At 42.5% G+C, this 13916-nt stretch overlaps 1 protein-coding gene across 1 annotated transcript in view; it reads left to right on the top strand.

Moving 5' to 3' along the window:
- Positions 1–13916, top strand: part of LOC120524086 (interleukin-18 receptor 1-like) — a 138015-nt gene that overhangs the window by 53838 nt on the left and 70261 nt on the right. The gene's annotated exons all lie outside the window — the stretch shown is intronic.

Genomic DNA, 13916 nt, shown 5'->3' with positions numbered 1-13916 from the left:
ACCCAATTTATTTCTTAAATGCTGAAAAGCATCACCGTTTCTGTCTATCGCCTTGACAAAATTTTCAAAGTAACGGAGAATCGAACGAACAAAATGTTCTGAAATGCAATGTTATGCTTAACAGTAGAGATAGATAGATAGATAGATTGATAGATAGATACTTTGATACTTTATTAATCCCAAGGGGAAATTCACATAATCCAGCAGCAGTAAAACCGACTACCTGCTGCACCGTCATGTCTGAGTTGTGTCGTTATGCTTTAGAGTCATAGAAGACCTGGTAATCAGTAACATATATTTTTTCTGTTAATTAAAAATAAATAATTTTTAAATAAAATTAATAATGACAAGGTAAACAACTCACAGCTGTTAGTAACATGTGGCAAATTCTTTTATCTCAATGGCATCCCCAGTGGAATTAGCGGCATTTATCAAAATGGTTATCGGCCTTTACTGTCCAGTCACCCTGGTTGTCCAAGACCTGGAACATCATAACTAAAAAACGTGATGTGCTGCTGGACGAAAACGGTTTTCAGCAAGTGAAACCTGTGTGGAACGAGCCCCAGATACAGAAGGACGATCATTTCATCACCCAACACACACATTTTATTTTACTCTACTATTTACGGTTCAGTGCACAACCCAGTGCCTCCAGCACCAATCCCCCAAAGTCCAGGCCTCTCTCTCCAGTGCCTCTCCTCTTCAGGCCGCCTCCACTCCTCTCCAGCAAGACTCTTGTCCACTTCCGCCCGACTCCAGTCATCATATGGAGGGAGTTGGCCCCTTTTATACATGTCCAGATGGGCTCCAGGTGCTTCCCGACACTCCTCCGCCTACACTCCCCTGTGTGGCGGAAGTGCCGGCTGCGCACCCGGAAGCACCCCAGGTGTCCCTGGTCTTCTTCCCCCCAGCTCTTCCGGGTGTGACAAAAGTTCTGAGATGCAGGGCTCTCCAAGCACCGGGGCACCCCCTGGCGGTGACCACGGGCCCCTACAAGGTTGAGCTTCTAAGCCCTGCATCCGTGGTCTCCAACGCAACCAGGGCGGTCACCCCCTCGTGGTCTGGAGGGCGCAAGCCCTCCTCCGGTCCTCTTGGGCGTCCCGGCTGGGTACCACCCCCATCTGCATGCCACACCTGTTAAAGTAAAAGGTGAAAGACTCCCAGTAGCAAAATGCTACTGTTATGGAGAGCAGACAGAAGGTTTATTTCAGGGGCAGGAACAAGTAATGAGGGATTCGGAATCAAATCGCCTTTTTTGACCTTATTAATCCCCGAGGGATTAATCGCACAGCCTTTAAAGGTCAGAATGCAGGGTCTGCCATTGTATGGCACCCCGGAGCGATTTTCATTTTAATGGTTCGAAGGAGTAGGATCCCTTCCGGCAGTAATGGGATTTGAACCGGCAACCTTCCAGACTCTGGCACAGATCCTTAGCACCAAACTTTTGCCGGTGATGTGAATCGATTCAACACGTGTAGCGGGCCACATGCGTGACATCGCTAGCCGTTTTCGAGTAGGTGTTTGAAGATCGCGTACCCAGTGCCAAGTTTGAGCTTTTTTCATAACTATTTTGACTGTAAGCTTTTATAATACAGACAATCCAATAACACATTTTGGTCAGGGCACCATTTTCATATTGTTTAATATTACTAAATAATAAAATTAAAGTTAAATGTGAGCTGTAAGAATTACATGCATGTCGAGTGCCTTTATGTTGGTTATTGATAAAGCTAAAAGAGCATTTTGCAGATTTTTTTAGTACCGAGTTAAGTTCTGAGCATTCTAGTACTGAGTAAAGGGTCCAACCTCTTCTCCTTAATAAACTCAAGCGCTCTAACACACTGTAAGTAACAGATCAAGTACTTGGAGTCAGATCTGTTAGAGCGTGTGAGCTCATTCAGTGCAGCAGAATCAACGCACATGTCGATCTTTTTTTTTCTTTCAGTACATGTGCCTTACCTGTTTATTTATATATCTATATATTTTATTTAATTGTATTTATATATCTAGTGACTTCACTGCCTGTCTGTCTCTCTGTTACGCAGTGCTCTGCCTGTCTGTCTCTGTGTTATGGATCTTAAAAATAACAGTTATAAGGACACTTGTTCATGTCTCAATTGTTAAAAAATGTTTTAAAAGGAGCATCCCACATGAAAATATAACGATCTCATTAACTGACAGTGCATAGCAATATATAAATTTGATGTCCTTTTGAGGTTAAAAAGAAAAAAAAAATGACACTGCGCTGTGAGTCAGAAAATCTTAGCGCTAAACCACAGAAGCTGTTGTATTGCTTTTTGAACCTTTTGTGAAAGTGTTTATTTGATGTTTGGACTTCATGCTTCACACATTCTATGGTTTATGCCTACATTTTGTAACATTTATTACTAAAATATCAAAAAGTTTCTGTTTTAAAAATGTGTTTACACAGATTACTGTAGAAACGGAACACACATGAAATGCATGTGTTCCAAATAACGATCTATTATTTCCAGTCTAAAACTCCACTTCACTCCCAGATAATCCATCAAGGCATGAACTGAGAGAAGTTCGTACACGTTCTAACTCGGTGGGGGGGATGGAATAGCCGGCTACTTGCAGCTTGTCATTAATTGGCACATTTAGAGGACAAAAGACGCTAGCTGAAAGGTGAGAATGGGTTAAAGGTGGGCCAGATCTATGAGTTTTTTCGTAGACTCTGGTAATTCTAGTGTTAGTGACAAGCTGACAGAGATGGGAGTAGATTCATACCTGGTGCCATGGATCGTGGACTATCTTACAGACAGACCTCAGTATGTGCGTCTCGGGAACTGCAGGTCTGACATTGTGGTCAGCAGCACTGAAGTACCACAGGGGACTGGACTTTCTCCAGTCCTCTTCAGCCAACATACATCAGACTTCCAATACAACTTGGAGTCCTGCCACGTGCAAAAGTTCACTGATGACACTGCTATGGTGGGCTGCATCAGGAGTGGGCAGGAGGAGGAGTATAGGAACCTAATTAAGGACTTTGTTAAATGGTGCGACTCAAACCACCTACACTTGAACAGCAGCAAAGCCAAGGAGCTGGTGGTGGATTTTAGAAGGACCAGGCCCCTCATGGACCCTGTGATCATCAGAGGTGACTGTGCAGAGGGTGCAGACCTATAAATACCTGGGAGTGCAGCTGTTTGACAAACTGGACTGGACTGCCAACACTGATGATCTGTGTAAGAGAGGACAGAGCCGACTATACTTCATTAGAAGGCTGGCATCCTTCAACATCTGCAATAAGATGCTGCAGATGTTCTATCAGACGGTTGTGTTGAGCACCATCTTCTACGTGGTGGTGTGCTGGGGAGGCAGCATAAAGATGAAAGACATCATCACGCCTGGACAAACTGGTGAGGACGGCAGGCTCTATTGTAGGCACGGAGCTGGACAGTTTGACATCCATGGCAGAGCGACGGGCACTGAGCAGACTCCTGTCAGTCATGGAGAATCTACTGCATCCACTGAACAGGATCATCTCCAGACAGAGGAGCAGCTTCAGGACAGACTGCTGTCACCGTCCTGCTCCACTGACAGACTGAGGAGACCCCACACTATGAGACTCTTCAATTCCACCTGGGGGGGTAAACATTAATATTATACAAAGTTATTGTCTGTCTCTTATACCTTCATTGTTATCACTCTTTAATTTAATATTTAATATTGTTATTATCAGTATGCTGCTGCTGGAGTGTGTGAATTTCCTATTGGGATTATTAAAGTATCTATCTATCTATCTATCTATCTATCTATCTATCTATCTATCTATCTATCGATTATATAGTGCCTTTCATATATATATATATATCTATTATATAGTGCCTTTAACTCTATCTATCTATCTATCTATCTATCTATCTATCTATCTATCTATCTATCTATCTATATATCTATTATATAGTGCCTTTCACTCTATCTATCTATCTATCTATCTATCTATCTATCTATCTATCTATCAATCTATCTATCTATCTATTATATAGTGCCTTTCACTCTATCTATCTATCTATCTATCTATCTATCTATCTATCTATCTATCTATCTATATATATATTATATAGTGCCTTTCATATCTATCTATCAATCTATCTATCTATCTATTATATAGTGCCTTTCACTCTATCTATCTATCTATCTATCTATCTATCTATCTATCTATCTATTATATAGTGCCTTTCATATCTATCTATCTATCTATCTATCTATCTATCTATCTATCTATATATCTATTATATAGTGCCTTTCACTCTATCTATCTATCTATCTATCTATCTATCTATCTATCTATCTATCTATCTATCTATCTATTATATAGTGCCTTTCATATATATATATCTATTATATAGTGCCTTTCACTCTATCTATCTATCTATCTATCTATCTATCTATCTATCTATCTATCTATCTATCTATCTATCTATCATATAGTGCCTTTCATATCTATCTATTTGACGCAATGTGATACAATATTCATAAAGTCTGATTTTCAAATGTCACCTACTTTTCACCCCGTAAAATGACATCCATCTCACCCAACAGCACGCCTGCTGATTGTTAATGGCTTCGTTTTTTTGTTTTCCCTTCCCTTGTTGGGCCCTCTGGTCTCAAGAAGTTTCTCACACCTTGATGTAATTAGGTCACAAAAGGTTTCTTGTAATGTGTGACCATGTCACATAAACAACTAGCGCATTTGGAAAAGAAACCACAAGACACAAACATCCTGTTCACAGGTACACTTGGTGGCTCTGGCCGTCCTCACCAGCTTTTGGAGTTTTCTGACACAGAAGCGTTTGCCACAAAATAATAGGCCATATAGAAAATACCATAGCAAAGTCTGGCTGTAAACTTATAATACATGTGCTATTGCATTATTGAGATCTTTAAGCCTTTAATGGACATGCTGTAATTATTTTTAGGAATGTACTATAGTTGAATGCATAAAGACTTTCTAGGCTACACATAAGGTGACCATTCACTTTAAGAAGAAACGTTTGCCCAAAGATATTATTTTTTTTCCAATAAGCCTCATTGTGTTGATTCAAACAATTTAGTTTACGTAGATTTAATTTTACCTTAATATGTGATGAGGCCATAGGCAGTGACCTGGAGGTTTAGAATGACCACCACAAATGGAGGCCTAAAGGGCAGGTGACCAGCAAGAAGTAAGTCTAACTTAATGGAGGGTCAACCAGACGACTAAAACAAATTGGATTGTCTGTAAAATAAAAAAGATTAAGGTCAATACAGTTAGGAAAAAAACAAATACTAAGTGGTTAGTGTCGGGGCGTTAAATGCACCGGAGATTCTCACCTTGAATGAAGGCTCTAGGAGTCTAAGGATAGGCAGACAGAGTAATTAGCTTTATTGCAGTAATCAATAACGTGGACTCAACCCAATTAAGCCAAACTTAGCTGAGCCCTGAACAAGCCAGACGTCACAGTTTATATCCTCATTTCTTATCTCTTCGACTTCGCTAGCGACGGCTCCTTCTGACTGCCCACTCCAGCTGTCCCCTTGCAGGCCCTTTCTGTAGCCACCAATACTCCTCGTACCTTGTCCCTCGATATAACAACAACAACAACAACATTTATTTATATAGCACATTTTCATACAAACAGTAGCTCAAAGTGCTTAAATCATTCTTTGCTTCCCTTATTTACTAACCGGCCCTCAACTGGCAGGTGTTCCCCCTTCTCTGACCTCGGGTGGTCTCCATTCATCATTCTCCCCCTTCTCTGTCCTTTTGGGTTATTAAATATTGATGGTTTCTCTCTGAGCTCAATTAAAACAGAAATATGACATGTGCCTTTATTTAACTATAGGCTTGGCACACCTGATTCATGTCAAAGTTCACACTAAGTTTAATATCTAATTGTGTATAATATATGACTTTTTATTTTCCATATTAGCAATGGTTATGTAATAGTTGATAAGGCCTAACAGCCTATGTCTTCATGCAAGGAGATGTAATGTCAGTAAGTTACTGTAAGAGCATTAAAGAGCACTCCGCTCATTGACGCCCCTGCTGTCAACGCCTGGGACCGTGACCTCAACCCCTTTTGGAAATGGACACGTGATTGTTGAAGACCCCACTAAAGCAATGGGCTTCTTCACTTGAATTGTTATTAGGAAGACATTTTAAATATGTGGAAAGGAGTGTGGTTCCCAGTAAGGCTTTAGGGACCTTCAAAACGTGACTTGTTGTTATTTTGGAGAAATTAAGTGGAGACAACAGGTGAGCTTTGTCAGGCTGAATGACCTGCTCTCGTGTAAATATTTTTATTTATGTATTTTATTTAATATTTTTATATGTTCTAATATCCTTTCCTACACTTGTATTCTTATATTGTCTCAAGTATGACAACAATCTTAAAAGATTACATGCCCATGAATGCATCACTAGCTGAAAACAGTGTGTGTGTGTGTATATTGTGGTCCCCGGCCGGGACGCCCAGGAGGACCAGAGGAGGGCTTGTGCTTCCTCCAGACCGCGAGGGGGCGATCACCCTGGTTGTATTGGGGGCGCCAGGCGGCGCCCCGGTGCCTGAGGAACCCTGGAGCCCAGCACTTCCGCCACACCAGGAAGTACTGGGGGGAAGACGACAGGGGACAGCCGGATGGCTTCCGGGTGCACAGCCGACACTTCCGCCACACTGGGGTTGGCCAGGACTGATTGCCGGGAAGCAGCTGGAGCCCATCCGGGTTCCCATTTAAGGGGCCGCCTCCCTCCAGTCAGTAGTGGATGTCGGGTGGAAGAGGACAGAGCTCGGGAGAGGGCGGGAGGCGGTCGAAAGAGAGGCACAGTGACTGGAAGAGTGTGGCCTGGACATTGGGGGAATCGGTGCTGGAGGCACTGGGGTTGTGAGTGCACGTAATTTGTGTAAATAGTAGTGTAAATAAACAGTGTGTGGTGGAACTATGTTGTCCGTCTGCCTGTGTCCGGGTCCCAGTCCACAATATATATATATATATATATATATATATATTGTGAACGCTATCTCTTTATCTGTGACACACTGCATGCACGGGTTTTTTTTACACTGTCTTCCTTTAGCGGGACTTTGACTTTTTCCAACGTGTGCTTTGTTTCCACAGTAGTTGGATTTATGAATATGCTTATCAGACGCTTCATATTTTTTGCTGCCTTTTCAATTGTGTAATTCGGTTTTTGTTCAGCGCTCTTTGGAACTGTTGCCTTTTATCTCTGCACTGCGTCAGTTCACGTGAGCGCTTCGTGTACATGCATCGAAGGTTCCCAGCTGTGCTGGTGCCATCTCGTGCTATGTCCGTGGCTGTATTTAATGTTACCGAAGTCCCGGCACTTAAAACTTTCTCTCGCAGTTTCGCTGAGTTTGTGTCAAACACCACCCTGACCATCTCATCTTCCTCTCCATAAGCACAGTCCTTCACCCGTGAATATTTACCCGTGGCAGTTTGCTATTGGATTGCCGCTGACGGACGGCCTTATATGGCGGGCACTAAATTACAAACGCCAGCGGCAGCCTGTCTATGAACTTAATTTAAAGTGTAGGTTTACATCGTGCTTTGTTTCCGAAGTAGCAGAACTCATCAATATGGTTGTATATGTCACTCGCCGCTTCTTATTGTTTCGCTGCCTTCTCAATTATATAATGCATGTTTTCTTGAGCGCTTTTTTGAGGTCTTCCTGGTTTTCTATGTAGTGTGATTACGTGGGAGGCGTGATGATGTCACACGAAACTCCGCCCCCACGGCGTTGAAGCTCCTCTCCATTACAGTAAATGGAGAAAAACTGCTTCCAGTTATGACCATTACGCGTAGAATTTCGATATAAAACCTGCCCAACTTTTGTAAGGAAGCTGTAAGGAATGAACCTGCCAAATTTCAGCCTTCCACCCACACGGGAAGTTGGAGAATTAGTGATGAGTCAGTGAGTGAGTGAGTGAGTGAGGGCTTTGCCTTTTATTAGTATAGATAGTGGGATATGGCTGGCCATATACCCCCAGGCCTCCAGGTGGAGCCCTACCTGTAGCGTGGAAGTGCCCCGAATGCCAGCAGGGAGATATGGACAATGGAGTATTTATTCACAACCCTGCTGGATACCATGTGGGCCGCCAGAGGACGCTGCAGGGAGGAGTAAGGACTATTTTCCCTACACCCTGGAACAACATCCCAGTCACATGGACAGAAGAAATGACGTGAAAAAGAAGAATTTTTGATCTGACCTGGAAGTGCTAGGAAGTCACGTGGACTGAGGGTTCTGAAGCACTTCCGGGTTACGGACTATAAAAAGACCATGGGAAATCCCAGATGTCGAGCTGAGCTGGGTGGAAGGGTGGCAACACGTCTGGGAGTGGAGGATTGGTTTATTGATTATTGAGAATTGTGTATTTTTATGAGTATTGTGGAAAGGAGGGGGCTTTGTATACTTTATTGTTGTAATAAAACAAATATTTGGACTTTTACCTGGTGTCTGATGTATTGTCGAGGGATCAAGGGAGCGATAGTGCCCCCTATCTTTCACTATATATATATATATTTATATATATATATATATGTATATATGTATATATATTGTGGAACTGGCCCCGGACACAGACAGATGGACATCGTTGTTCACCCAACACACGTTTATTTACAGATATAATATTTACAGTTTTATCAGTGCACGTCCCAGTGCCTCCAGCACCGATCCCCCAAAGTCCAGGCCTCACAGTCACCAAATGTCTTTCCTTCTGGCCGCCTCCACTCCTGTCTATGAGCTCCGTCCTCTTCCACCCGACTCTTGCTGCTGACGGAAGGAAGGAGGCTCCTTAAATAGCAACCCAGATGGGCTCCAGCAGCTTTCCTGGCAATCCCCCGCAGACACACCCCCGTGTGGCGGAAGTGCCGGCTGCACATCTGGAAGCCCTCCGGGTGTCCCCAGTCTTCTTCCCCCCAGCACTTCCTGGTGTGGCGGAAGTGCTGGGCTCCAGGTTTCTTCAGGCACCAGGGTGCCGGACCCCTACAGGGTTGGGCTTCCAAGCCCTCTGCCCGTGGCCCCCAACACAACCAGGGCGGTCGCCCTCTCTCGGTCTGGAGGAGGCACAAGCCCTCCTCCGGTCCTCCTGGGCGTCCTGGCTGAGCTCCACCCCAGCCGCATGCGACTATATATATATATATATATATATATATATATATATATATATATTACTGCGATGAGCTGGCACCCTGCCCAGGGTTTCTTTCCTGCCTTGTGCCCTGTGTTGGCTGGGATTGGCTCCAGCAGACCCCCGTGACCCTGTAGTTAGGATATAGCGGGTTGGACAATAGATGGATGGATGGATGTAGTATATATAATATATAGTATATAGCAGGGGTCCCCAACTCCGGTACTGGAGGGCCCCAGTGGCTGCTGCAGGTTTTCATTCTCACCCTTTTCTTACTTAGTGACCTTCTTTTAAATGAATTTTATTTGACTTGTTCTTGAAGGTTCAGACCCAGTCATTGTTTCTTTTTCCTTAATTTACAGCCAAACAATAATGAGATACAAAAAGAACCAAAACATGACCAGCAAACTGTGACCATCACACAGTATCTGAAAATAAAGAAAGATGAAGGTCTCAGGAACGTCGATCTGCTCAGGTCCCCACTGCTCTTAGAAAAGAGAAAATCTGCAATTTCAGAAATGTCTGCTGTTGCACAATGAGAGCAGCAACAGGCCATGGAATAAAAGAACGGGTTTAATTAACGACAAGAAATCAGCACCTACTTAAACAACTGGTTGGAGTTTGAGGCCCTGACTTAGCTGGCTCACTCACTTCACATGTCATTTCTATTTGGGTGCCATTTAAGGAAGGAAATGAAGCAATTCAGAGGAATTATGAAGAAACTGAGAGGAACAAATCTTAAAAAACAAGTCAATTAAAATGAATTGAAATGAAGTTAATTAGCAGCAAAAACAGGTCACTAATTAAGTTAAAGGGTGAGAATGAAAACCTGCAGCCACAGGTGCCCTCCAGGATGGGAGTTGGGGACCCCTGGTATATATTGTGCATATTTATGTACAGTTGTGCTTGACAGTTTGTGAACCCTTTAGAATTTTCTATATTTCCTCATAAATGTGACCTAAAACATCATCAGATTTTCACTCAAGTCCTAAAAATAGATAAAGAGAAACCAGTTAAACAAATGAGAGAAAAATATTATACTTGGTCATTTATTAATTGAGGAAAATGATCGAATATCACATATTAGTGAGTGGCAAAAGTATGTGAACCTTTGCTTTCAGTATCTGGTGTGACCCCCAATAACTGCGGCTACATTTCCAGTAACTTCTGCTCATTCCTGCACACCAGCTTGGAGGAATTTTCACCCATTCCTCCGTACAGAACAGCTTCAACTCTGGGATGTTGGTGGGTTTCCTCACATGATCTGCTCACTTCAGGTCCTTCCACAACATTTTGATTGGATTAAGGTCAGGACTTTGACTTGGCCATTCCAGAACATTCACTTTATTCTTCTGTAACCATTCTTTGGTAGAACGACTTGTGTGCTTAGGGTCGTTGTCTTGCTGCATGACCCACCTTCTCTTGAGATTCACTTCATGGACAGATGTCCTGATATCTTCCTTTAGAATTCTCTGATATCATTCAGAATTCAATGTTCCATCAATGAAGGCAAGCCGTCCTGGCTGAGATGCAGCAAAACAGGCCCAAACCATAATACTACCACCACCATGTTTCACAGATGGGATGAGGTTCTTATGCTGGAATGCAGTGTTTTCCTTTCTCCAAACATAACACTTTTCATTTAAACCATAAAGTTCTATTTTGGTCTCATCCGTCCACAAAACATTCTTCCAATAGCCTTCTGGTTTGCCCACGTGATCTTTAGCAAACTGCAGACGAGCAGCAATGTTTTTTTTGGAGAGCAGTGGCTTTCTCCTTGCAACCCTGCCATGCACACCATTGTTGTTCAGTGTTCTCCTGATGGTGGACTCATGAACATGAACATTAGCCAATGTGAGAGAGGCCTTCAGTTGGGGTCCTTTGTGACCTCATCGACTATTACACGTGTGCCGTGCTCTTGGAGTGATCTTTGTTGGTCGACCACTCCTGGGGAGGGTAACAATGGTCTTGAATTTCCTCCATTTGTACACAATCTGTCTGACTGTGGATTGGTGGAGTCCAAACTCTTTAGAGATGGTTTGGTAACCTTTAACAGGCTGATGAGCATCAACAACTCTTTTTGTGAGGTCCTCAGAAATCTCCTTTGTTGGTGCCATGATACACTTCCACAAACATGTGTGGTGAAGAGCAGACTTTGATAGATCCTGTTCTTTAAATAACACAGTGTGCCCACTCACACCTGATTGGCATCCCATTGAGTGAAAACACCGGACTCGAATTTCACCTTCAAACTAACTGATCATCCGTGAGGTTCACATACTTTTGCCACTCACAAATATGTGATATTCCATCATTTTAGTCAATCAATAAATGACCAAGTATAATATTTTTGTCTCATTTGTTTAACTGGTTTCTCTTTTCTACTTTTAGGACTTGAGTGAAAATCTGATGGTGTTTTAGGTCATATTTATACAGAAATATAGAAAATTCTAAAGGGTTCACCAACTTTCAAGCACCACTGTATAAATATACTGTATATATACTCACACTAGGGGGCTGTGCCCCCTACTCGCTTCACGTCTCTGCCACTCACGTTGTGGGGGTGAATGCACACTAAGGAGATGTGGACGGGTCAGCTTTTGTCTTTCTGCTGCTAGCTGCCACTGTGCTGCGTGATCTGCATGTCGCGCTGCGTGTCTATAATTTAAAAGCCTGTGCAGCAGCTGTCCTTTTGTCTCACTTCCTTATCTCGCGGGACTTCAAAGTTTCTCTCCAAGATGATCACATCTCGACCCAAGATTTTTTATATTTTATATATAGTATACATTTATAGTAGGAGCCAGACATGAGTCCTTCCTTTATCCCAGCCAAGAATCCACATTGGAAGAAGCAGATAAACAGACTCACCAGAAGGTGCTTCCAGGGGAGGCCTGCCCTGGTTTCCACATGACCTGGTAATGCTTCCAGATGATCTGCACAGGACAGGAGACCAGAAGTAGTTTCTTGATCTAGTTTACAATAAAGCCCATTGACTCACTTTAATTGAGTCAGAGTTGGGAGACAGTGGGCAACACTCTTTTGGAGGAGGAAGGTGAGAGCTATGAATGGTCACTATCCATCTCTTGGTTTTCATAACTTTCTACAGTCCATTCTACACTCGTAACACCCAAAATGGACCTTTGAGGAGTGCACAAGAACACTTTACATGATTTTCACCGTATGTCAATCAACCACCTCCCCTTTCCTGCAGGGCTCTCACTTCTGGCGTCAAGCGCCCAAACTCCCTTGGGCACCGTTAGCAGGTGGGTTGTAACATGGCTGTCCTAAGGTGAGCGTAGGGAGCCCTGAAACCTCCATTGGAGCAAAAGGCAGAAGACAAAATGGAGTGACATTTTAAACAATGTACATCCTCTCTCAGACACTCTGAGGACATTCAGCTGGCGAATTATTGTGTCAAGAAATGCAGCTCGGGGTCTTTCATACCAACAGCAATATGTCTGTATAGCGCCTCACCAGAGGTAGGTAGAGTAGCCAAAAATTGTACTCAAGTAAGAGTAGCGTTGCTTCAAAATAATATTACTCAAGTAAGAGCAAAAAAGTATTTGGTGAAAAGACTACTCAAGTACTGAGTAACTGTATGATCATAATAAATGATTTATTTTTAAGAAATGTAATAAAACAGACAAAAATATAAAAAAATTATTATTCAAAATAAAATAAAAAATTAGTAAAAATAAATAACATCATTAGAAAATAAAGATGCACATCTATCTATCTATCTATCTATCTATCTATCTATCTATCTATCTATCTACAGTGGTGTGAAAAACTATTTGCCCCCTTCCTGATTTCTTATTCCTTTGCATGTTTGTCACACAAAATGTTTCTGATCATCAAACACATTTAACCATTAGTCAAATATAACACAAGTAAACACAAAATGCAGTTTTTAAATGATGGATTTTATTATTTAGGGAGAAAAAATCCAAACCTACATGGCCCTGTGTGAAAAAGTAATTGCCCCCTGAACCTAATAACTGGTTGGGCCACCCTTAGCAGCAATAACTGCAATCAAGCGTTTGCGATAACTTGCAGTGAGTCTTTTACAGCGCTCTGGAGGAATTTTGGCCCACTCAACTTTGCAGAATTGTTGTAATTCAGCTTTATTTGAGGGTTTTCTAGCATGAACCGCCTTTTTAAGGTCATGCCATAGCATCTCAATTGGATTCAGGTCAGGACTTTGACCAGGCCACTCCAAAGTCTTCATTTTGTTTTTCTTCAGCCATTCAGAGGTGGATTTGCTGGTGTGTTTTGGGTCATTGTCCTGTTGCAGCACCCAAGATCGCTTCAGCTTGAGTTGACGAACAGATGGCCGGACATTCTCCTTCAGGATTTTTTGGTAGACAGTAGAAATCATGGTTCTATCTATCACATCAAGCCTTCCAGGTCCTGAATTAGCAAAACAACCCCAGACCATCACACTACCACCACCATATTTTACTGTTGGTATGATGTTCTTTTTCTGAAATGCTGTGTTCCTTTTACGCCAGATGTAACGGGACATTTGCCTTCCAAAATGTTCAACTTTTGTCTCATCAGTCCACAAGGTATTTTCCCAAAAGTCTTGGCAATCATTGAGATGTTTCTTAGCAAAATTGAGACGAGCCCTAATGTTCTTTTGCTTAACAGTGGTTTGTGTCTTGGAAATCTGCCATGCAGGCCGTTTTGCCCAGTCTCTTTCTTATGGTGGAGTCGTGAACACTGACCTTAATTGAGGCAAGCGAGGCCTGCAGTTCT

The sequence above is a fragment of the Polypterus senegalus genome, chromosome 2 (assembly GCF_016835505.1).
Source record: "Polypterus senegalus isolate Bchr_013 chromosome 2, ASM1683550v1, whole genome shotgun sequence".
NCBI lineage: Eukaryota > Metazoa > Chordata > Cladistia > Polypteriformes > Polypteridae > Polypterus > Polypterus senegalus.
The sequence above is the reverse complement of the archived record's forward strand: the minus strand, read 5'-3'. Positions and strand labels throughout refer to the sequence as shown.